Source organism: Cricetulus griseus, chromosome 4 (genome assembly GCF_003668045.3).
Source record: "Cricetulus griseus strain 17A/GY chromosome 4, alternate assembly CriGri-PICRH-1.0, whole genome shotgun sequence".
In the NCBI taxonomy this organism is placed as follows: Eukaryota; Metazoa; Chordata; class Mammalia; order Rodentia; family Cricetidae; genus Cricetulus; species Cricetulus griseus.
In genome coordinates this window covers 39,735,594-39,759,826 of record NC_048597.1, presented here as the reverse complement: position 1 = coordinate 39,759,826, position 24,233 = coordinate 39,735,594, and the positions used below count along the sequence as shown (strand labels likewise).

Below are 24,233 nucleotides of genomic sequence, written 5' to 3'. Positions count from 1 at the left end.
CTTAGAAGAGAAAGTAGGAGGTACCATTGAAAGAATTGGAACAGCATACTGCTTCCTGAACTTAACACCAGTAGCACAGACACTGATGGACAACTAATAAATGGGACCTCCCGAAACTGAGAAGCTTTTGTAATGTAAAAGACACAGTCAGCAAGACCAAATGGCAGTCCATAGAATGGGAAAATATCTTCACCAACCCCACATCAGATAGAGGGCTGATCTCCAAAATATACAAAGAACTCAAGAAGCTAGTTTCCAAACACCAAATAATCCAATTAAAAAGTTGGGTACAAAACTAAATAGAGCCCACTCTTGGCCCGACTCAGTCGACTTCCCTTTCCTCCTCCTGGCAGCTGGGAGTCTTAAGGAGCAGTCTGTGTGGATCCGGGCCCTCAGAGGTTGAGAAGATGCCCTGGACTTTCCCAGAGCCCTCTGCGTTTTTAAAGCCTCGGGTGGAGTTGGGGGTTCCTATGGTGCATTGCTTACTAAAAGTAGAAGTCACTTCTGCCTTCCTCCGTAGAAAACTTGAACATTCCATAAGTGTTTCTACAGAAGGTACCCCTGGTGGTTCTTTAAGCTACCAAAAATTTCCCAAGCTAGTGTGACATCAGCTCTGTCAAGTGTCCATGATGCTGGGCCCCGAGGGAGGTGAAGGCTATGTGGTCAAACTTTGTGGCCTACTCTGGTCCGGCTCAATTGAGGACGTACAAAACTTCCTCTCCAACTGCACAATTCATGATGGGGTCTCAGGTGTTCATTTCATTTATACTAGCGAAGGCAGGCAGAGTGGTGAGGCTTTTGTTGAACTTCAGTCAGAAAATGATGTAAAATTGGCTCTGAAAAAAAAAAAAGACAGGGAAAGCATGGGACACCGGTATATTGAGGTGTTCAAGTCACACAGAACCAAGATGGATTGGGTGTTGAAGCACAGTGGTTCAAACAGAGCCAACAGTGCCAATGATGGCTTTGTGAGGCTTCCAGGACTCCCATTCGGATGCACAAAGGAAGAAATTGTTCAGTTCTTCTCAGGGTTGGAAATTGTGCCAAACGGGATTACATTACCTGTGGACCCGGAGGGCAAGATTACAGGGGAGGCGTTCATTCAGATTGCCTCACAAGAGCTAGCTGAGAAAGCTCTAGGGAAACACAAGGAGAGAATAGGGCAAAGGTATATTGAAGTGTTCAAGAGCAGTTAGGGGGAAGTTAGGTCATACTCAGACCCACCTCTTAAGTTCATGTCTGTGCAGAGGCCTGGGCCTTATCACCGGCCTGGCACAGCACAGAGGTACATTGGCATTGTCAAACAGGCAGGCTTGGATAGGATGAGGTCTGGTGCCTATAGTGCAGGCTATGGGAGCTATGAAGAATACAGTGGCCTCGGTGATGGCTATGGCTTCACCACTGACCTGTTTGGGAGAGACCTCAGCTACTCTTTCTCAGGAATGTATGACCACAGATATGGAGACAGCGAGTTCACAGGGCAGAGCACCACTGAGAGCAGAGCACCACGCACCATTGCGTCCACATGAGAGGGTTGCCTTACAAAGCAACGGAGAACGACTTTTACAACTTCTTTCAACTAAACCCTGTGAGAGTTCATATTGAGATTGGTCCTTATGGAAGAGTGACAGGAGAAGCTGATGTTGAGTTTGCCACCCATGATGAAGCAGTGGCAGCTATGTCGAAGGACAGGGCCAATGTGCAGCACAGATACAAAGAACTCTTCCTGAATTCAACAACAGGGGCCAGCAATGGAGCTTAAAGCAGCCAGGTGATGCAGGGCATGGGAGTGTCAGCTGCCCAGGGGACTTACAGTGGCCTGGAGAGCCAGTCAGTGAGTGATTGTTACCGGGCCAGCTACAGCAATCAGAACAGCATGGGTGGATATGGTTAGTATAGTAGGAGCATTTGAGTTATTTCAATCAAAATTTCACAGGCAGCCAATAAGCAGTCAAGAGCAGGATAAACTCCAGAGGAAGCTGGGGGACCCACTTTGCACCATGAGTTTGTGAAAATCTGGATTAAAAAATTACCTCTTCAGTGTTTCTCATGCAAACTTTTCTTCTAGCATGTAATATTGAGTAAACTAAAACTATTTTCTTCCGCTTTTCTCAATGAACATTTTTGGTAGTGTACTTAAGAGTGATGTTATCTGAGTTAAGCAGTTTAAGTATGTTGAGCAGATCTTTAAGCACACCACAGTGAACACACTGGGGACTTGTACTTTTCTGGAGAACCCAAAGGTGCTAGATCCCTGACGCAAAGAGAAGCATTTCTCATGTTCATTCTAGTTTATATTTTCATTTAAATCTTTAGGTTAAGTTTAAGCTTTTTAAAAGTTAGTTTAGAGAATTGAGACATAACACTAATACTATAGGAATTGGTGAGGCCTTGACTTAAAGCTTTCTTTGTACTGTGATTTCCTTTTGGGTGTATTTTGCTAAGTGAAACTTGTTAAATTTTTTGTTAACTAAATTTTTTTCTTAAAATAAAGACGTTTTCACACACACACAAAAAAAAAACTAAATAGAGAATTCTCAATAGAGGAACATAAAATGGCTGAAAGACACATTAAGAAAGTGCTCAACATCCTTAGCCAGCAGGGAAACACAAATCAAAACAACTCTGAGATACCATCTTACTCCTGTCAGAATGGCTAAAATAATGATAGCTTATGCTGGAGAGGATGTGGAGAAAGGGGAACACTCCTCCACTGCTGCTTGGAGTACCAACTCATGTAGCCACTTTGGAAATCAGTGTGGCGATTCCTCAGGAAAATGGGAATATGTCTACCATGAGATCCAGAAATTCCACTCCTAGGCATATACCCCAAAGATGCACATTCCTACAACAAGGACATCTGCTCAACCATGTTCATAGCAGCATTATTTGTAATAGCCAGAACTTGTAAGCAGCCTAGATGCCCCTCAATTGAAGAATGGATGGAGAAAATGTGGTACATTTAAACAATGGAGTACTACTCAGGGAAAAAAAACAATGGAACATTGAAATTTGCAGGCACATGGATGGAACTAGAAGAAACCATCTTGAGTAAGGAAATGCAGTCACAAAAAAACAAACATGGTATGTACTCACTCATATATGGATTTTAGACAGAGCAAAAGATTACCAGCCTACAATCTACACTGCCAGAGAAGCTAGGAAACAAGGAGGACCCTAAGAGAGTCATGGTTTTCCCAGAGAAGGGGAAAGGGACAAGACCTCCTGAGCTAATGGGGAGCATGGGGGAGGGGAGAGGGAGCTAGAAGAAAGAGAGGGGGAAAAGCAAGAGGGGAGAGGAAGACATGAGAAAGCAGGAACATTTAGTCAGGGGAAGAACTGAGAAGAGCAAGAAAAGAGATACCATAATAGAGGGAGCCATTATAGGTTTAAGGAGAATTCTGGCACTAGGGAAATGTCTAGAAACATATGATCCCAACTAACAATCTAAGCAGTGGTTGAGAGGCTATTTTAAATGTCCTTCTCTGATAATGAGATTGATGACTACCTTATATGGCATCCTAGAGCCTTCATCCAGTAGCTGATGGAGGCAGAGGCAGACACCAGCAGTTAACACTGAGCTGAGCTCTGGAATCCAGTTGTAGAGAAGGAGGAGTGATGAGCAAAGGGATCAGAATAATACTGAAGAAACCCACAGAAACAGCTGACCTGAAAAGGGATTTCTCATAGACCCCAGAGTGCTAGCTGGGAAACCAGCATAAGACTGTTCTAGATACCCTGAATGTGGGTATCAGTTAGGAGGCCTGGGAAATCTATGGGGCCTCTGGTATTTATCCCTAGTATATGAATGGACTTTGGGAGCCCATTCCACATAGAGGGATACTCTCTCAGCCTAGACACATAGGGGAAGGCCTAGGCCCTGCTCCCAATGATATGACTGATTTTGAAGATTCCCCCATTGGAGGCCTCACATTCCCTGGGAAGCAGAAAGGGGATGGGATTGGAGATTGTTGGGGCACAGGGGAAGATGGGAGGGAGAGGGAACTGGGATTGACATGTAAAAGAAGCTTGTTTCAAATTTAAATTTAAAATGGAAAAAAAGACTCATGGTTTTATAATTAGCAGCATCAATTCTGATGTATAGAAACAACAGATAATGCTTTTGAATGTGCATAGCTTAACATGTATTTTCTCTTAAGTCTTCTTAGGTGTTCTGCCAGAAAACAAACCAATGGACCAAGTGTACAGTGAAGAAACATTAACAAGTAGCTTCTAGTCATTCTCTGTGTTTATGTTGGAACTAAGATTTAAAATAATACTATCTTTGTCAACCCCTTCCATTAACAGTCAGGGAAATATCTGAAGAGATGAAGTGTATGTAAGACACAGATGATGAGAAAGAATCTGTGAATAAGGTGCCCTGACATGACATGGCTATTGCATTAAAGAACCCACAGTTTCTGTGATTACCTGAACAAAACCTGTACAAGATCAAGCCAGCCATAGATAGGATAGGAACTTCCCAGACCCTACCTCTTACCTACAAAAATAGATATCTTCCAGAGAAGAAGAATCTGTGTTTTAGAGTGTGACTGCTAGTAGGTTTCTTGTAGTTCAATGATTGGTTCCACAACTGAGCATATCTGGCAGCCATAGTTGGACTTAGCAAGCTTTCAAAAAAAAAAAAAAAAAAACCCAGACATGACATCAGGAGGATAACAGGTTGTAGGTGATATGGAGTAATTCGAAGGGCAGAAGTAGAAGTGGGAGGTGGATATTGGATATGTCATGAAATTCCCCCAGATAAAAATGTTAAAAAATGGTACTCATGCAAACCTATGCATACACGTGTACATAAACAAACAGACTACATGGGTAAAGATGTTTTTATATAAACAGAACTAAAATTTAACATGTGGGTCACATCAGTAGCATATCAGGAAGGCAAAATATTAAAATGAATATTCAACCCTTCATATTTTCATGAGAATAGATCCAGGATCCCCAATAGCAGCAAACTTCGGGGATGCTTTAAAAAGCTAGTATAAAGTAACTTGTCACTTGCACGTATCCTTTAAACCTCCATCCACATACCTCCATATGATGCATGATTCATAATGTAATATAATGTTTTATACAGCATTACTTAGGAAAAAGCATTGAGGAATCTGTATACACTAAATACAATTTTCCTTGAGTAATCTTTCCCCACAGACGTTTAGGTTATGGTAAGGATCAAGAGAATGAATGTGCTTTCCAACTGCTCTCAAAACAGAACTCAATTCCATCTTATGTACAGAAAATGATTGTAAAGTTAACTCGGAGTTATATCAAATAAAAGTCACAGTGTTCCTAGCAAAAGGGAGAACAAAAGCTTTAATTTAAATTATTGACAAGATTAACTTTAGTCAAAAAGTTAGTAAATAGAAAGATATTTTATAATGTATAAGAAGTAACTGTGGCTATATACATGGGCTAGTGAAAGCTTGTTAGAGAATACCTTAAATCCCATCACTCAGGAGATAAAGGCAGGCAGATCTTAGTGAGCTGGAGGCCAGCTTAGCCACATAGTGAGTTCCAAGCAACCTTTCCATGGGGCATATTCTTCCACATGCCTTATTGCTACCTCATTATCCTCTGAGTTACTGCTTCTTCTATTAATGGACACCATAACTGATGGCCATCTGACAGCCTCCCTTTCCACTAACAAGAGAGGAACCAAATCGTTGATGTTAACATACTTCTAAAAATCCATCTAAAACCTTTTCAAATATGGTTTTGTTAGACTGTTTATTTGGTTGCCAAATTTGAATCAATCTGCTATTACCATAAAAGACTTTGACTTAGCTCTTTAATAAGCTGTCAGTGAAAACAATCACAAAAAACAGAACAGCGAATGTGAAAAGAGCTTTCTTCAGGTGTCCAGAATGTAGAACATAGACAAGAGGACAACTTGCTACCCACACCAATCACTACATGGGACAGAATAAAGGGATAAGAGCAGGTGTTGTAAATGTTCATATCTGGCGCATTTTGAACATTTAACAATGTATGGGACATTCATTCAGTGTCATGGATTATGTTCTTCTAGAGACTGCGTCACAACAGGAAAAGCACTATAATAAAAGTCAAGAAAATGGCCATTAGAGCTGTAAAACAAAAAATCACTGAAGTGGAAGCATTTGGATAAATACTGAAAGAAGATGCTTTAAAACCAGCACTTATCCCATGTGATGTTCTTTCTTCCTGTCTGAACACTTAATTGTTTCACAATGGAATGAATAATAAGCTTACTCTGAATTTGCCAATTCTTTCTTCTCTCACATACTGGAACTGTCTACACAGGGTTACTACTACACCTCGGGCAAAGCCTTCCTCTCAAGAGTGGCCTAAGAGTCATGTCATAGCAGATATGGAATACTCAAAGATGGACGAGATTTCTATAATATTCTTATGATTATGACCCAAATCTCCTATTTTGGATCAATTGAGCCAGAAGGATGAAGAAGGGTCCGTGATCCCTGGATGTTTTGAGGTGGATGAGGGGGTCTTACAATCCTAAAAAGAAAAACAGTGACAACAACAACAAAAACTTTAGATTCATGAAGGAATATAAATGAAGTAAGAAACAGAAATTGTTATATGATTGAGAAATGAATGAGCAAAGGGGTCAAGACCAGGTTGGTGAAATGCACAGAAACAGTTGACCTGTACAAGGGGGAGCTCACGGACCCCAGACTGATAGCTGGGAAACCAGCATAGAACTGATCCAGACCCCCTGAACGTGGGTTTCAGTTTGGAGGCCTGGACAACCTATGGGGCCACTGGTAGTGGATCAGTATTTATCCCAAGTAAACAAATGAATTTTGGGAGCCCATCCCACATAGAGGGATACTCTCTCAACGTGGACACACAAGGTAGGGTCTAAGCCCTGCTCCAACATGACAGACTTGAAGATCCCCCATGGAAGGCCTCACCCTCCCTGGGGAGCAGAAAGAGGTTGGGATAGAGGGTGGGTGGACAGGGAAGGAGGAGACGGAAAGGGAAGTGGGATTGGCATGTAAAACAAACTTGTTTCTAATTTAAAATTGGTCTAATTACAATTATAAAAATAAAAATTTAAAAAAAAAACTGAAGATTTAAGTGTCATGCACGTGGTGTGCATGTGCGTTGGATCTAAACACAGCTCTGGTGTGAAACCTGCTTGGTAAGCATTTCCCTGCTGGCACTTGCACACTTCTTGCTGCCTGTTCAATAGGGGAGTCATAAGAGTGTAGTGGACACATTTCTCCAGTGAAATTAAAAGTATCTAATCTGAGTATTCAGTGTGTTTATTGCAAAAATGCTAATTATCAGAGCATTCTCAATTTCTTGAGCAAAGAATTTTGCAGCTAGCAGTCTGTAGCTTACTTACATCCTTCGCTGCCCCCATGCTGAGCAGGCTCTGCTTGGCACCTGTAAGAAGGCTGGGAGGTACACAAAGCCTTCAGGACAAAAATAACATGGAGAAAAACCTCACAAATGTGTTGACTTATTGTGAAAGGATGCAAAGTAGATTGTCTAAAAGTATTCCAGTTTATTCTATCTAGAACTCTGGCTAAGTGCTTAATAGGATAAAAAGCAGTAGTAATATAGTAAATAAAGACAGAGCAATCTGACTTAATAAAATCAGCTTCATACTTAAACACAGTATCTATGTATGAAATTATATGTTCTCATAGATATACACATAATTATGTCTATGTGTATGTTTTTGTGTTCATGTGTATTGAATGTCTGTGTATAAGAATCATGTATAAAATGAAAAAGTCTGTTGCCCAGGACAAGATTTTTATGTTTTTATTTTAAACATTTTTATTTAAATTAAAAACAATCTTATTTTACATATCAATCCCAGTTCCTTCTCCCTCCCATCCTCCCATGTCCCCAACCAACCCTCCATCCCACCCCCATATTCACACCCCAAGGAGGTTGAGGCCTCCCAAGGGATACCATCAAAGTCTGTCACATCATTTGGGGCAGGGCCTAGGTGCTCCCCCATGTATGTAAGCTAAGAGAGTATCCCAAAGTCTGTGCACTAGAGATAAATACTGGTTCTACTGCCAGAGCCCCCATAGACTGTCCTGGCCTCCCAACTGACACCCACGTTCAGGGGGCCTGGTTTGGTCCTATGCTGGTTCCCCAGCTGTCAGACTGGGGTCCCTGAGCTCCCACTTCCTCAGGTCAGCTGTCTCTGTGGGTTTCCCCAGCTCCTTTTCTCATCACTCCTTCCTCTCCACAACTGGATTCCAGGAGTTTGGTTCAGTGTTTAGCTGTGGATCTCTGTCTGCTTCTGCTTCCATCAGCTACTGGATGAAGGCTCTAGGGTGGAATTTGAGGTAGTCATCAATCACATAACAGAGGAAGGGCATTTAAGGTAGCCTCTCCACTATTGCTTAGATTCTAAGGTGGGATCATCCTTTTTGATCCCTGGACATTTCCCTAGCGCCATATTTTTCTTTAAACTTATAAAATTTTTCTATTTATTTAATACAAATTAAAAAGGCAAATACCAAGAATGTGCCTTCTAATTCCTAATTCTATATGTTTATATAATGATAAAATTTAATTTTCTATCTGTCTCTTTGATGAATGTCTTTGGCCTTAACTAGAAAGCAAGAATCAATAGCTATTTCCGGAGACATTTACTTAAAGTTTGATTAGAATCAATTGAAGAAAACATAGAAAGAAACTTCCCATCCACTTTATCCACCCACTTCCTCATCTTGCAACAAGAATATGTCTTCATTTTTCTTAAAAAATAACCATCACATTAACTCTTCTTTGGATTCCAGCAACCACATGCATTCTTAATCCATCCCACTTAGATGTATGTATTTACTACACTTAAACTAAATGTTTTACAGGCTTATCAACTAATTTGTGTAGTCAATTTATGGATTGGAGGAACAGAGAAGCAAAGAACTGGATAATCTAGCCTCAAGGTCATCCAAGTTTCTTTTAGTATTACATCTGTGATCATCTTATATAATGTAGGTTATACATGCAATTAAATTCCTGCCACAGTGAAACATAAAACTTACAGAAAAGGTACTGTAGTTCTATTGGGATAGATTCCCCTGAAAATTGTATTGCCTGATTTCAGTATTTATTGTTGAGAATGAGTTATTCTCAAGACCCAAGGAATCCTATGATATAAGAATAATGTTGGATGGGAGTGAAGCGCTATGAGTTGCCATTTTATTCTCTTATTATTCAAATAATCCAGGCTTTGCCATACGGTGTTATAAATGCCTTTTATTCCATTTAATGTTTACATTAGCCACAAAGGAATAACTGTTCTTACTTTCTAGATATAACAATAGTGATAAAGTGACAGATCCAAAGTTGCAGAGATTCTGTACAGGATTAGAAGGCTTAACTGGATTCAGTGTGAATGTACATTTAAGAAAACAAATGTTGACAAGTTAGTATCTTCTCACAACTTTCTATGTGATTTCTTGAATACCACTTGCAGATTCTCTCTGTGAATTGTAGGCACATAATTAAATTATCAGTTAGTAATTTGTTAATCAAAATCAATAATGACTAATAAAATTAGGAATCAATCTTTAAGCATCATTCCTACTTTAAAATATTTAGAAATAAGGTGTAGTAATAAAATGCAATTATTTGCATATTGAATAAATGTAAAATAATAAGTCAAAATATTTAAAATGTAAAAGGACACCAATGGAGCTTTTCATTGGTAAATTGATTATGAAATGATTAATATTACAGGAATTCAAATTCAAAGACAAGAAATGTTAACATTTATAGTTTGGAGATAGCCATTAATATAAGAAACAAAAATACTTTTCAGAATGAATTTGTCTCTGTGGTTTTACAGTAAAATATGAAAAGTACTTTATTCTCAGTAAGTACCCAATACAGCCATGGAGAATGATGATGGTAAAAGAGCTATTGATTTTTGTGAATCCAGGTCAGTCACTAGGCAAGGTTGTTTTCTGGTAGAGACATGTAGTTTGCTTCTGGCTCAGTATGCTTGGGTGGTCATGTTTTAGATCTCTGCTCATGCTGATGATCAAGCATAGATGACTTCTACTCCCACCTCCAATAATTAAAACCCTACAGGTCTCAAGACAGACACCCTCAGGCAACTAATAATAATGCAACTTCTAGTAATCTTCATGGAAAGTAACTGATCGGTGCATCAAACTCACAAAGGATGTGTAAGAACTTTGGCCCAGGTTTTACAAATATAAGAAAACAAAGAAAAATTCCTATATCAACATGTCATAATATTATAAGCAACCAAGAAAAATTGAAAGTAACAAAAATAATAAATCAATTCTTTCAAGCACCACTATATGCAAATTTGTTTCTGATTTAACTTCTATTTTTGGCACAGAGGAGATAAAATAACAAGAGATAAATAGAGTAAGTGATGATTCAGCTCAGTACACAGTTCTTTCTGCTCTGGATGGACAATCCTCATTGATGCATTTAAACCTAAGTTGGTGTATGTCCTGGAACTATCTCGGTAGACCAGACTGGCCTTGAATTCACAGAGATCCACCTGCCTCTGCCTCCTGAATGTTGGGATTAAAAGCATGCACCACCACCACCACCTGGCCTAAATTGGGTGATATGAGAACATAGGGCTTTAGGAGATAATAGGAGGATTAAGGTGGAGTCCTTAGAATGAGATTGGTGCTCTTATAACTAGAGAAAGGAGAGTTCTTGCTTGTGTTTTCTTTTCCCCTCCACTGAGTGATAAAAATAGGAAGAGGTCTGTCACCAGAGACCAGATTGCCTAGCACACTGATGTTTCTTTCCTAACTTCCAGAACTCAATCTACATTATGCAGCTATGCAGCCCAAACTAGGACACATCCCTTTAAAATTTATGTTATAGGGGACATTGATATAATTTTGTAAAGAATCATGTCTCCTTAAATGGCCCTCCTTTGAAGTATAGGGAATATTTTATCTATGAATGTGGTGTTAAGAACATTCTATTCTAACCAATGAATTCATCATTTCTCATTCAATCAACAATGAGGACAAACAAACTTAACCTGTTTGGATTTATGTTGAATTTATAAATTAAAACTCATGTGTGGTTCAAATTCAAATTTGTATAGACAGGATGGAATAATATGCAGTCATTAGGATTGCATATATGTAGGGAAAATGCCTCAATAGATTAATATGTCTATGTATTATTGAATAACAAAATTATTTTCTGTATACAAAAGAAAAAAACACATAGCAAACATTTATTGACATCATCAAATAAATTTTAAATTATTACATCAAAAAGAAGTGAAATTTATAGGCATGCAACCTATAATTTTGTGGAGGGAAGAAACAGAATGAAAGGGTTGTTTGTTTTAAAATATAAAGTATTAACAAGAAAAACACAGCCAAAAGTACAGCCAGCAGATCATAGTCTGGTAATATCAGCAGAGGAAGAGAAGTGATTGTGTTCTGGGTACATCTTTAAATGACTGAAATAGGATACCACTAATCATATTCCAGTGAGACTATGATGGCAACCAAAATATTACTAAGAATCAATGCAATAGGGGATATGTCATAAGGTCCCACCCTCAGATTAACTCTGACAAGCAATCAATGGCTGAGGAAGAATCAGTCTTATCCTTGGATGAGCCCCCGTGATGGGTTATTTAATTCCATATGGTCAGCCCTAAACATATAAGAAAACACTAAATGGCATGTGTGTGTAGGGGAGGTTGTAACAAAAATGATTATAGAAGAGTTCATAAACTTGAGAGAAGAGGGAACATGAAGGGGAGGTGTCTTAGTTAGGGTTTCTATTGCTGTGAACACACTCCATGATCACGGCAACCCTTACAAATAAAACATTTAATTGTGGTGGTTCATTTACAGTCCAGAGGCTCAGTCCCTTATCATCATGATGATGCAGAGCATGGTGACATGCAGACTGACATGGTGCTGGCTGCATCTTCATCAAAAGGCAACAGAAAGTAGACTGTGACACTAGGCTATAACTTGAGCATAGGAAACTTCAAAACCTGCCCCCACAGGGACACACTGGCTTCAACAAGCCCAAACCTACTCCCACCAAGCCATACCTTCTAATAGTGCCACTCCCTATGAGCCTATGGGGGATAATTACATTCAAATACCAAGGGAGACATTTTTGGTTTACAGAGAAATCAGGCACTAGGGAAATGTCTGGAGATCTACAAAGATGACACCAGCTAACAATCTAAGCAACAGAGGAGAGGCTACCTTAAATGCCCTCCCCTGATTATGAGATTGATGACTGACTTATATGCCATCCTATAGCCTTCATCCAGCAGCTGGTGGAAGTAGAAGCAGACACCCACAACTAATCACTGAACTGAACTGGAACCCAGATGCAGAGAAGGACGAGTGAAGAGCAAAGGGTTCCAGACCAGGCTGGTGAAAGCCACAGAAACACTTGACCTGAACATCGGTGAAATCTTACTCCCCAGACTGATACCTGGAATACCAGCATGGGACTGATCCAGACCCCAGGAACATGGGTTTCTATGAGGAAACCTCGAAAATCTATGGGACCTCCTATAGAAGTTCAGTACTTATCCCTAGCATAAGTGTTGACTTTGGGAGCCCATTCCATATAGAGGAATACTCCCTGAGCCAAGACACACAGGGGTGGGCCTAGGCCCTATCCCAAAGGATACAATAGACTCTGATGACACCCTATGGAAGGCCTCGCCATCCAGGGGAGCATAAAGGATATGTGATAGGTAGGGTTTTAGTTGGGGGTGGTGGTGGTAGGGGAGGACAGGAGGGAGAAGGGAACTGAGATTGTCGTGTAAAACAATCCTGTTTCTAATTCAAATAAAAAAAGGTGAAAAAATTGACCTAAAAAAGAGACAATGGTGTAAATACAGTATTCATGCATGACATTATAAAAAATTAAAATATTTAAATAAAATCAGAGCTTATAGTGCTAAAGACTTAAAATAAGATATTACAATGTGTGGTCCCTTTGATCATGAATGTGGAATGCAAAAAAGCAGGAGGCACAGGTGGACAGTGTTCAATGTGGAATCTTAAAGCAGGCACCAGAGACATCTCAGCACTAAATTAGTTTATGACCACACCTAGAAAAACTGAAAGAATGATCCACACATGAGGGTGGGAATTGCACATGAAGCAGACATCAGCAGGGTCCATATTGTGGAGAAAGTGTTCCTTGTATTAGAGTTGCAATGCCAGTGCTGCTGAAGCAAAGAGAGAAAGGAGAAAGAAAAGATGAAGACAGACGCCTTTTGAGTGCCTTACCCAGCCTGGGGAGAGGAGAGGGGGTGACTAGGGGCAGGTGGGATGTTGGGGGGAGGGGAGGGAGAGGGAGAAGGGGTTGACATCTGAAGCAAGCTTGTTCCTAATTTGAACTAATAAAATAAAAAAAAAGTGAGGAAGAAAATGGGCAGCGATCACAGTGGGACCCCAGGCTATGTGAAGGCTCTTTTGTGCTTTTCTTCTGATGGAGAGGGGAAAGCATTAAAGAGATTTGACAGGATCTGAGTTGCACTTCAATATAAGCATTCTTGAAGCCTTGTTGACCACAACAGCAGAATTGCTAGCAGCAATTAATAATTAAGAAGAGCAATTAAGAAGCTAGTACAGAACATGATCAGCTTTGGAACATAGGTAACAATATTCATGGGGCTGGGTGGGGGTCAGACAAACAAGCTGTGCTGACATGTTTCGTGTGGCATATGAGGGGAAGGAAGAAGTCAGTTATGACTGAAAGGTTTTTTTGAATCAATGGAAAAAATAGACAGGTTTGTTGTCTATTTTTCGACAAAATTTTTACTAAAGTACTGTGTATTGGGATTGAGAAAAGAACAAACACAAAGGGAAAAATGAAATGCATCACAGACTGGCTTCCAGCATGTTCCTCTGAAATTCCAGATGGAAAACAGAGTACTGATAGTAAACTGAGAATTTAGAGAAATTGGGGCTCAGATGAGGTTCAGCTTGAAGGTTAAAAATCAGCTTGTTGTAAAAGACAGACATATTCAATGACATGGAAACAGGTCTGAACATTGGGTAAGGAGCATTTCACAGGTAATTCACCTCACAGAGGAAGAACTGGAGGAGAGGAAAAGAAGCTATGAAAGAATGGCCAGCAATTTGTGAGGTATCTTGGAGGCCAACAGAAGGTTTCAGGATGAGAAGTGGTGTGCAGTAATCAGGGATATAACTAGTTATTGTGATAACTGAAAGCTGCCCACAGGTTGGAGCAGTGTGAGCTTTGATTCTGGCCATGTGAGGTGTTTTTCTGGAATAGGGAGAATGAAAGTTGTTAATGTGAGTCTAAGATAGAACTGAGAAATTGTGTAAAATTATTAGTGTTCCTTCTTTAAATATGTCAACATCCTCACACTCAGACATGCATCAAAATAAATTGACAAGGTGGGTTCTGATGGGGAAAGTACTTCTGTGTATGTTTATCTTATTGATTGTTGAGTAAAATACTGTTTGGCTAATGAGACAGCAAGTTAGACAGTAATAGGAGTCAAAGAGGATTCTGGGAAATGTAGTAGAGAAGTGATGATCCAGGCAGGAAGTGACATAGCAAGGAGGCTCATATTTAAAGAAGGAGAAACAGGAAACGGCCCTTCTTTCCCCTCCACTCCTGCTCCAGTGGCACAATGTGGGCACAAGGAGGGACGCCAATAAGGCATCTGATAAGATAACTCTTATAAAATATATAGGTTTATGATAGTTAAGACTGAGCTAACAGATGAGAATCCTAGTCATTGGCCAAGTAGCATTGTACCTAATACAAGTTTCTGTGTATTCATTTGGGCCCTAACTCAGGCGGGCGGCTGGTGTAAAGCTCACATGTGGCGGTGGGGCTCAGGAGGCTTTTGGTAGAAAGATTTATCATAACAGGATTCAGTGGCTCACACCTATAATGCTAGCACCTGGAAGCTGAAGGTAGGAAGATCTTTGTGAGTTTGAGGCTAGTCTGGTTTGCACTAAGTTCCAGGTCATCCAGGCCAACCTAGTGATACTTAAGTTTCCATTTTTTTTTACATAATTGATAGGGTAATAGAATGGGTGGATGCAAAAGGTGATTCTTTTTGCTACATTAAGGGGGCAATTGATGAAATTTTAATGAAGTCCCTACAATAAATCATAAGATTTTTGTCACTATCTGCTTTTTTTCTATAGCAGCAGAAGAGAAAGGCAGTTTTTCCTTTATGGCATGCATGCCAATGATGAGAAAGGTATTATGACTTTCTCAGGAGATCTTGTCTATTTTCCCTTCCTAGGGGGATACATGCAAGTCTCTCTTAGGGTTCTCTTTGATATCTAGCTTCTCGGGGTCATGAACTATAAGCTGGTTATCCTTTGCTTTATGTCTAATGTCCACTTATGAGTGAGAACATACTGTGTTTGTCTTTCTGGGTCTGGGTTACCTTATTTAGGGTGTTTTTTGTTGTTGTTGTTGTTGTTGTTGTTCCATCCATTTGTCTGCAGATTTTAAGATGTCATTGTTTCTTACTGCTAAGTAGTGTTCCATGAAGCAGGAGGAGAGAGGCAGCAGGAACTAGGATTGGTATGTAAAATAAGTAAAGACTTTTAAAATTAAAAAATGATAAAAGAAAGGCATAATGAAATCTCACAATATGGCTCAGTGGTAGCATGTCTGGCTAGCATGCACAAGGCTACAAAATAATATCTCAAAACAAACCAACATGAAGAAGGCACTGTTTCAGCAACTTTTTCAATCAAATGAATAAGAGAAAGAATTAAGTTACTACAATAACTTATTTCATTGATGACTCTGATGAATAGTGTCTTTTTTCTTTATTATTTAAATTAAGAACAAGCTTCTTTTACATGCCAATCTCAGTTCCCTCTCCCTCCTCTCCTCCCTTGCCCCCAACTGACTCTATTCCAACCCCTTTCTGCTCCCCAAGGAGGATAAGGCCTTCCACGGGGCATCTTCGAAGTCTGTCATATCATTTGGAGCAGGGCCTAGGCCCTCCCCAGTGTGTCCAGGCTGAGAGAGTATCCCCCTATGTGGAGAGGGCTCCAAAAGTTCATTTGTGTACTAGGGGTAAATACTGATCCACTACTAGTGACCCCATAGATTGTCCAGACCTCCAAACTGATCTCCTTGCCCAGAGTCTGCAGTGTCTTATTATCAACCTCTCCATTACATCTGAAATTATTTAAAAATAAAATAAATTTAGGCAAAATATGAAATTATATTTAAGTAGCAGATAGAGATGGCAACAGAGAATGAAGGACTCAGACAACTGACAGCTACTTCCTTTTTCCTTAATTTCCCAGTCAGCTTCTCTAACATGTTAAACCATTTCTTTGAAGTATTTCTTTAAGCAGTGATGTAACTGAGTCTTTCCCCCTTCTCTCTCAGCCTTTTCACTCTCTCATTTGAGAGTAAATACTAGAGTGTATGTGAAAAATGAATCTATTGTCTCCTGTGTTTTCAGAGCAATCCTTAATACTAAATGTCATATTTTAAATCCAGGCTTTTAAAATTACTTTCTTAATCTTTGAGTTTACAAGAAAACTTACTGAATTTTTCTCCCTCTTCAGTCTGAAAGGATTGCATACTCTCTTTATAATTAGTTCTTCGTTGCTTTACAGTTGTTCATTAATAAAATCCCTTCTTGTTCTGATAGTAATGCCATTCTTAGTGTTACTGAAATCTAAAGCCTTGATCATAACCCATGAAATGAATAAATCCGAAGCAACTTGATAAAATTTTGTGGGGAGAAGATTTCCAGTCTTCAGATAAGCCACTTAAATCTCAGAGCTTATCACACCTCCCTCCACCTCCCATCACTGAGCCCTGAAAATATAAGGATGGTGTTAGAGGAAGGCAAGGATTTGCAACGATAAAACAAAAAGTGGCAAGAAAGTCAGGTGTCTAGACTGAACTGGCATTGTTTTGAAAGACTGATGTGTCTGCTAATGAATAATCACTGACAATGACACATCCCAACAGAAGACTTGTGTCAACTCTGAGTCATACAAAAACAGTTCTGATGACAGTATAAAGAATGGACTGGGGAATTCTCAGTAAAATCTTAATGCAGAAAACCAACTGCAGTTGCATGAGAGGAAATCAGATCTTGGGTGGTGAAAATATGGAAGGTAAAAACAGGGTGGTGCCTTCATTCATGACCAGCCCACAAATGATTGTTCTTCACAGTAGAGTGAAACCCAAGTTCCATTTCATTAATTTTCTCCTGCTGCATTCATTAGTCTTGCTTCCATATTGATTCATGGTAATGTATGCACACAGGCACACAGACACCCTGCTCCTTTGTCATTTGTAGGTGATCTCTCATCTTGGTTTCTCTGCCATGGAGAAAGAGCCCACAGGACATGGTACTTTACAAGAAATCCCTCTACACTTGAGCATTCCATCTTCCCAGACCTGTCAAAGAATTTACTTCCCCCATATAGTCCTCCAGTGATCCATATAAATTGGAATGAAAGCTAGCAAGATCCCATTTTTTTCCTGGAATAGAAAGTGAAAGAGCATAATCCAAACTTATCCTCAGCTTCACCTTCACTTGGTGAGGTTCAGGTTCCTCTTTTAGCTTTAATATTCTTTCTGTGAAAGAGTGTAGGGAAGCGATATTAAAGGCTCATTGAGAACATTCAGTGAGACCATTTGAGAGATGCTCAAAATCATAAGTAGTACATAAAAACAACTCAATAAATGTGAGCCAGATGTAATAATAGTAAGAGCAGTAATCAATTTTATATTAACACTATTAATACATTTTAGGACTCATAATTATCATGGGCATTATAAACTGAACTTTCATCATTATACTGAGATCTCTCATCCTAAGGCAATAGAAAATTTGCTAACATGGAATTAACTTCTTTATAGAGATTCTGTCTCGTAAGTATGTGGATGGTTTAACCTATTTACAAAAGGGCATAAAAGAGATTTTTCTCACTGACTACTGGTTGAACCCAAAAGTTAAACTGGCAGAAAAGTATACAAATCCTGATGTTAATAATTTTACTCAGATAGGATCAGTCCTGTATGTTTGATTTCTGTTGCTATGATAAAATATTATGACCAAAAGCAATTTAAAGAAGGGGGTGGTTTATATGACTTGCAATCCCATCATATATAGAAAGATACACAACAACTCAAAGTTTCCAGGCCAAAAAAATCTATAATCGAGATCAAATTGCACCTATGCTGCCTGCTTACTGCTCTTGTTTGGTTTTCATCTTGCTCTCTCCTGTATCATTTCAGTACCCTAGGACATGGCAATCTTGCTCTCCACAATGGGTTGGGACTTCCTTCATTGATTAACAGTCAAAACAATCCCTATAGATTGGACAATGGGCCACTGAATTTAGGCAACTTTTCAAGGGAAGCTCAATTCTGAGGTGACTCTACGTAGTGGAAAGATAACAATTATAAATAAACATCACAGGGGCCTGTTGTGCAAGCAACAAAGCCCCAAAGAAGCTAATAGGCCTGAGAGTTCACATGCATGCTGTTGTAATTCAGCATAAAAATTGTGGAGATAGAAGAATTTTGGTTAGAGATGGTAAATTACATAAGAACTTCTCAAAAAATTAGGTAAAACAAAGGGAACATGAGAGTTAATGTGTTACTTGTAGACCTACTTTGTTGCCAACTTAGGACAATTGCTGATTGATATGATGAAAAATATACCCATGAAATCTCAACGATATGGTTATATAAACATGACCAGCATGATGACAATACTAGTTGACAAGGCAATGTGAATTGGAGAAACTCCACATCGTCCCATCCCAAATGAAGAGTTATAAATGTTCAATGTCTATTGAAAAAGTAACAATATGTTGCCCACAGGGACAAGCTTCTGCATATAGTGTCCAATCCCAAGTGGTCAGCCATGAACACATGTACACATAAACAACACTAAATAGACTGAATATGTTGTATGTACATGAATTGTGTGTTCATATTGACATATTCATTTAATAATAATTTAAAATGACATCATAAGTTTGGGAGGGAAGGGAAACATGAGAGGAATTGGAAGAGGGGGGAGAAATGGGAGAAATATAGATGCTTTCCTCATACATGAAATTCTCAAAAAAACATTAAACTATTAAACTAAAAGAAGAAAGTTATATGTCTCTCTCTGACTTCACTGTTGTTTAACTTATAGATTTCTTTTGTAATTATGAAGGTCTGTAAGTCTATAAACAGGCATAACTATGTCCATAATATAATTTGAAAACAGGTCATTATTTGTTTTTGAAAAAAATCTCTAATCTGTAGATTCAAAATTGACCTAGTCTTAGAAAGCTTGAAAGATTAAAAAAAAAAAAATGCCAGTGTTGATGGCGGTGTGGTCCACTACGGTGAATACATCTACAAATCAGTGGAGAAATACTTACCTGATGATGGAGGTTAGGATCTAGGGAAAGATTTAGATGACTTCTTGAACAACAGTTTTGTTGGTTTGGTTTTCTATCTTGGAAATAGTTTTGCTAGATCATTAGAATGTGAGCAAGTTACAAAATTAAGATTTAAATTATACTACCCCTAAATGTAGGCAGGATTCTGATGAATGTCTATTTATGTGGCACATGACCATTTTCATCCTGGGGGGTGGTGGGGATTTATAAGTATTCTTTTGGGGAATAAGAGATTAGAATTCTAGATTTTCAGCAAATTCATCCTTTGAATGTATTTTGTTACCCAGTGTTCAAATTAATGAAGGTCAAGAAGAGCTGGCCATATAAAAGCAGACTTCAGAACCCAGAAAGACATTCTAAGAGTTATGAATGGCTCCAGAAACAAAAATATTCAAGGCAGGAAAATAATAGTGAAGCAAAGCTATCAGAAAGAAATGTAAAAAGTTAAAAGTTAAAGGGTTAAAGGGTAGGGAAATGGAACAAGGAAATGTAAATATCGATTCAGAAAGCAGCCAACTGGCATATTCTACTAGAGGTTCCCCCCAGAAGAGAAGAAATAAAGATATCTAAGAAAGAAATCAAAACTTCGTAAAAACTCACTTGAATATATTTTGATTGAAAACACCTGAGTTTGATCCCTAGCATCCATATAAGAAGTCTAACATGGTGGCATGAGCTTGCAATACTACCGCCGAAGAAGCTAAGATAGGAGGACCCCTGACCAGCTACCCTCCCTAAATCTGAGTCCAAGGTCTCAATGAGAGAATCTGTCTCTAAATCAAAGTGGTCAAGTGGTCTGGCCTCTACAACATACACACACAGAGGCATCCACCAACACATGCACACACACACACACACACACACACACACACACACACACACACAATTAAACAATGTTAACTTTATAATAGTAGTACTGTACGAAAGTTTTAGGAAAACTTAATATCCAACTTGAAATTTTAATCTGAGTCAAATATTGTGACATGCAAGGAAAGGCAACATGCCTTTCCCAATTAATATTTTTGAGAATTTTATATGTGCATATAATGATTGTGGGTCAGTCACTATTTCTTCTCCAATCTCTTGATAGATCCACCCCTTCCCCCAATTTCATATCCTTTTAAAAAATTACCCACTAGTCTCATTTGTACTGCTCATAAATTCATGGGGCCATTTGCAGGGGCATAGTCAACCTACCAGAGAACACACACCCAAAGAAATCCAACTCTTCTTCTCAAAACAGCCAGTTTCTAATTGCTAGAAACTCCTCAACTCCAGGTGAGAGTTCATGACCACTTCCTCTTTCTGTGGAGGAAAGTTGACTGTCTTGATGTTGGGCTGGTTATTTCAATCTTTGTGTCCCTCTTCCATGGTGCTTCATTGAGCCTTAAGGGAAAAGGAGTGATACAATATAACTCTGTTCTAATAAACAGTCAAACCAATCTGTTAGCTTTTTGCTGCTACATAGAAACTAACTACAAATTTACCAGGTTTATATTTTACAGTTATTATGCAGTTTTGTAGAGTGTTTGTTTAACTTTTGTGAACCTGAAATGAAGTTATTTGACCTGTTCTGCATTTCCACCTGGAGGCTCCACTGTGGAAGAATCTGTCTTTAAGTTTCTTCAAGGTGTCATCAGATTCATTTTCTAGCAGCTACATAATTTCAGACAGGTTGATGGGAAGGGGGAAAACAGGCAGACAGACAGATAGACAGATAGAATAAGAGAAGGAGAGGGAGGAAGAGCAGAAGTAGGAGGATAACAGTATAAGGGGACTTTTGTTTTAACACAGAAGCTTTATAAAAGTAATTACACTACATGGCAGTGCATAGGGTATGGATCATCAATTTAATAGCAATTTGAGTACTATTAAACAGTGTGCATGTATATGTTGTTTTGTTTTAATTGGATTTTATTTTTATAAAATAATTTTAATATAATGCTTATTACATTAAAATTACTTTCATTTTCCTTCAAGTAAGGTAAAATGGGCAAATAAAGAGAACTTGGGCTGGGAAGCATTGCTGAAAAGATATGGGAGTTTGCATGGACTATAAACTCTAAATTAGTCAATAATAACATATTGTTGCTATAAAACAAAATAAGATGCAATTCCAGGCTCTCATTTTTAGAAATATGAACAAACAGGAAGATAAATTGGTCCATATTTCCCTTTACAGAAAATTCCTTGTTATTAAGGCTATGATTGTTTCCAGGTACCTTATTTAATTTTATTCTTCTATTATAACATTAATTCTTTACTTTTATCATGAAATCAATATATAATCTCAATAGAAAACATTAGAGAATAGAATAAATGGAAGTTTTACAATAAAGTATTTGGAAATAAGTACCTTAAACATGTTGGTTTAGTCCTTTTTAGCTTGTTTTTCTCTGAATATATCCACAAGTACATTATGTACATATCATGTATTATATCCACTTTCAATGTTTTTAACTTAGCATAATGTAGAATATTTGTTTACATTCCAGATGGATAAACAAAGACTAAATTTGAATAAACACCTCCATTTGGAAAACTGAACAAGAGGCCATATACATATTACAAAACTTCTTAGATTATTGATATCAAGCAAGGGGGAACTTCATGAGAAACAGGAGAAAGATGAGAACCTGCAAAGCTTTTTGTGAACACCAAGGTTTAATGTAAGAACTTAGGGAAGAGAAACCAAAGTTTTTGATATGCTTTAGGGCTGGAAGGGCAGCACATGGGGAAATGTTCTGAAGACATGACAGCTGTGTGTTTCCCCAGCATAGTCTTGACTCCCTTTGCTCATTTCCTCCTTCTCTAAAACTGCATTCCAGGAATTCAACTCAGTGCTTAACTGTGGATTTCTTCTTCTGCTTCCATCAGCTATTAGATAGAGGCTCTATGATGGCATTTAAGTTAGTCATCTTCTCATTATAGGGGAAGGGCATTTAAGGTAGCCTTTTGACTATTGCTTAGATTCTTAGTTGGGATCATCCTTGTGGATCCTTGGAGTTTTCCCTAGTGCCCGTAATGGCTCCCTTTATTAAGGCATCTCTTTTCTTGCTGTCCTTCTCCACTGAAACAGCTGATATGAGTAAGTGAGAGATCACATAGCCCAGACTGACAGTTGGAGAACCAGCATAAGACTGAACCAGCCCCCCTGAATGTGGGTGTCAGTTGGGAAGCTTGGGCAGTCTGTGGGGCCTCTGACAGTGAAACCAGTATTTATCCCTAATGCACAAATGGGCTTTGGCAGCCCATTCCCTATGGGGTGATACTCTCTCAGCCTAGATACACAGGGAAAGGCCTAGGTCCTTCACCAAATTATGTGACAGACTTTGATTATCCCCCATGGGAGGCTTCACCCTCCCTGAGGAGTGGATGGGTGTGGGGGGGAGGGGTTGATAGGGGGATTGGAAGGATGGGAGTGTGAGGGTACTGGTATTGTTGGTATGTAAAATATGATTGTTGCTTATGGATGACATTTTATTGTCAGATTCTAAGAAAGAAATATTAGAACAATGTTTGAAACAGTGAAGGAATTTCTAACTCATTGGGGATTACAGACTGCCCCAGAAAAGATACAAAGAGGAGATTCTATTAATTATTTAGGTTATAAAATAGACTTACAAAAAAATGAGGCTGCAAAAAGTACAAATTAGAAGAGATCCTTATCAAACTCTTAATAGTATGCAGAAATTGCTAGCAGAAATTTCTCAACTACATACAATAATTGGAGTAGAAAGACATGACTTAAAGCATAAGTCCCAGTGCCCAAAGGAAGGACTGTCTTCTGGGGGTGACCTTTGTAATACTGACAGTAGAATCATTCTGGACTGGAGTTGTTCAGGGAAGAGGACAGATGAAGGAAGATCTCTTTGCTAGGATCACCACATCTAGAAGACAGAGTTGTAACCAGGGATCCATATGTGCAGATATTTGTGTTTATTGTGTACAAAGTTCATCCCACAACATCTGAACTTCATGAAGGTCCTAAAGGAGGGCATATGATTAAAAGTATAGCTTCATAGGTTGACAGAAAAGTGCCTCTGGAATTGTTAAGCCATGTCTGGAGAGTGTGAGTTAATTCATGTTGCAAGGCTGACTGTAGAGGCAGAGAGAGGTTCACAGGGCAAGATCTGTGGCCTATGCTGTGTTGAGACTGACAACAGGCAGTTTATTAAAGGGATAGTACTCATGAAAAGGCCAGTGACCAGTTTTACACCAGAGCCGGAGTGACCCACAGCTCAGCCAGAAGGGAGAGAGAAAAGAGGGTAGAGTGCATGCCTCTCTGCTACTTAAATCCTTGCTATGTCACTTTGACCATGCCCAAGCAGGCATGGTCAGTGGTTCCTGTGGCCAGCCCCAAGCAGGTGTGTTCAGCAGTACCTCTAAACAGGATTATTCCCTACAATTGCTAATTTAAATAAAAGTTAATTTAAAAAAAAACAGATGACAGCTGCACACAGACAGCTCTACGGGACCATTCCAAGGGAGTCTTCCAAGAACATCAGTGAAGTCCAAGTTAGCAATGACTGTTATAAATCTACCCAGGCATTAGGTCAGTCAAGAATAATTGTTTACTAATATGTGAAATGAAAAATAACTTAGAAGACACCAGCTGCCAAAACTTACTATGTGAAAAATTGATGTACTGTGTAGCCCCTGAAATTTGAGTACAAAGAAAATACCAACTGGAAGAAGAGACACATAAGCTCATTATCCTGCTCATGGTGATCTCAGACTCAGGTACTGAGGACACGCCTCTCCACCTTCTCCTGAGAAGCCTTCTATGAAGAC

The 24,233-nt window shown here is 39.0% G+C and overlaps 1 pseudogene; it reads left to right on the top strand.

Annotated features, from left to right (window-relative positions):
* The first annotated feature begins 626 nt into the window (after positions 1-626).
* On the top strand, positions 627-1,894 carry LOC100771001 (annotated as a pseudogene).
* Positions 1,895-24,233: the final 22,339 nt, after the last annotated feature.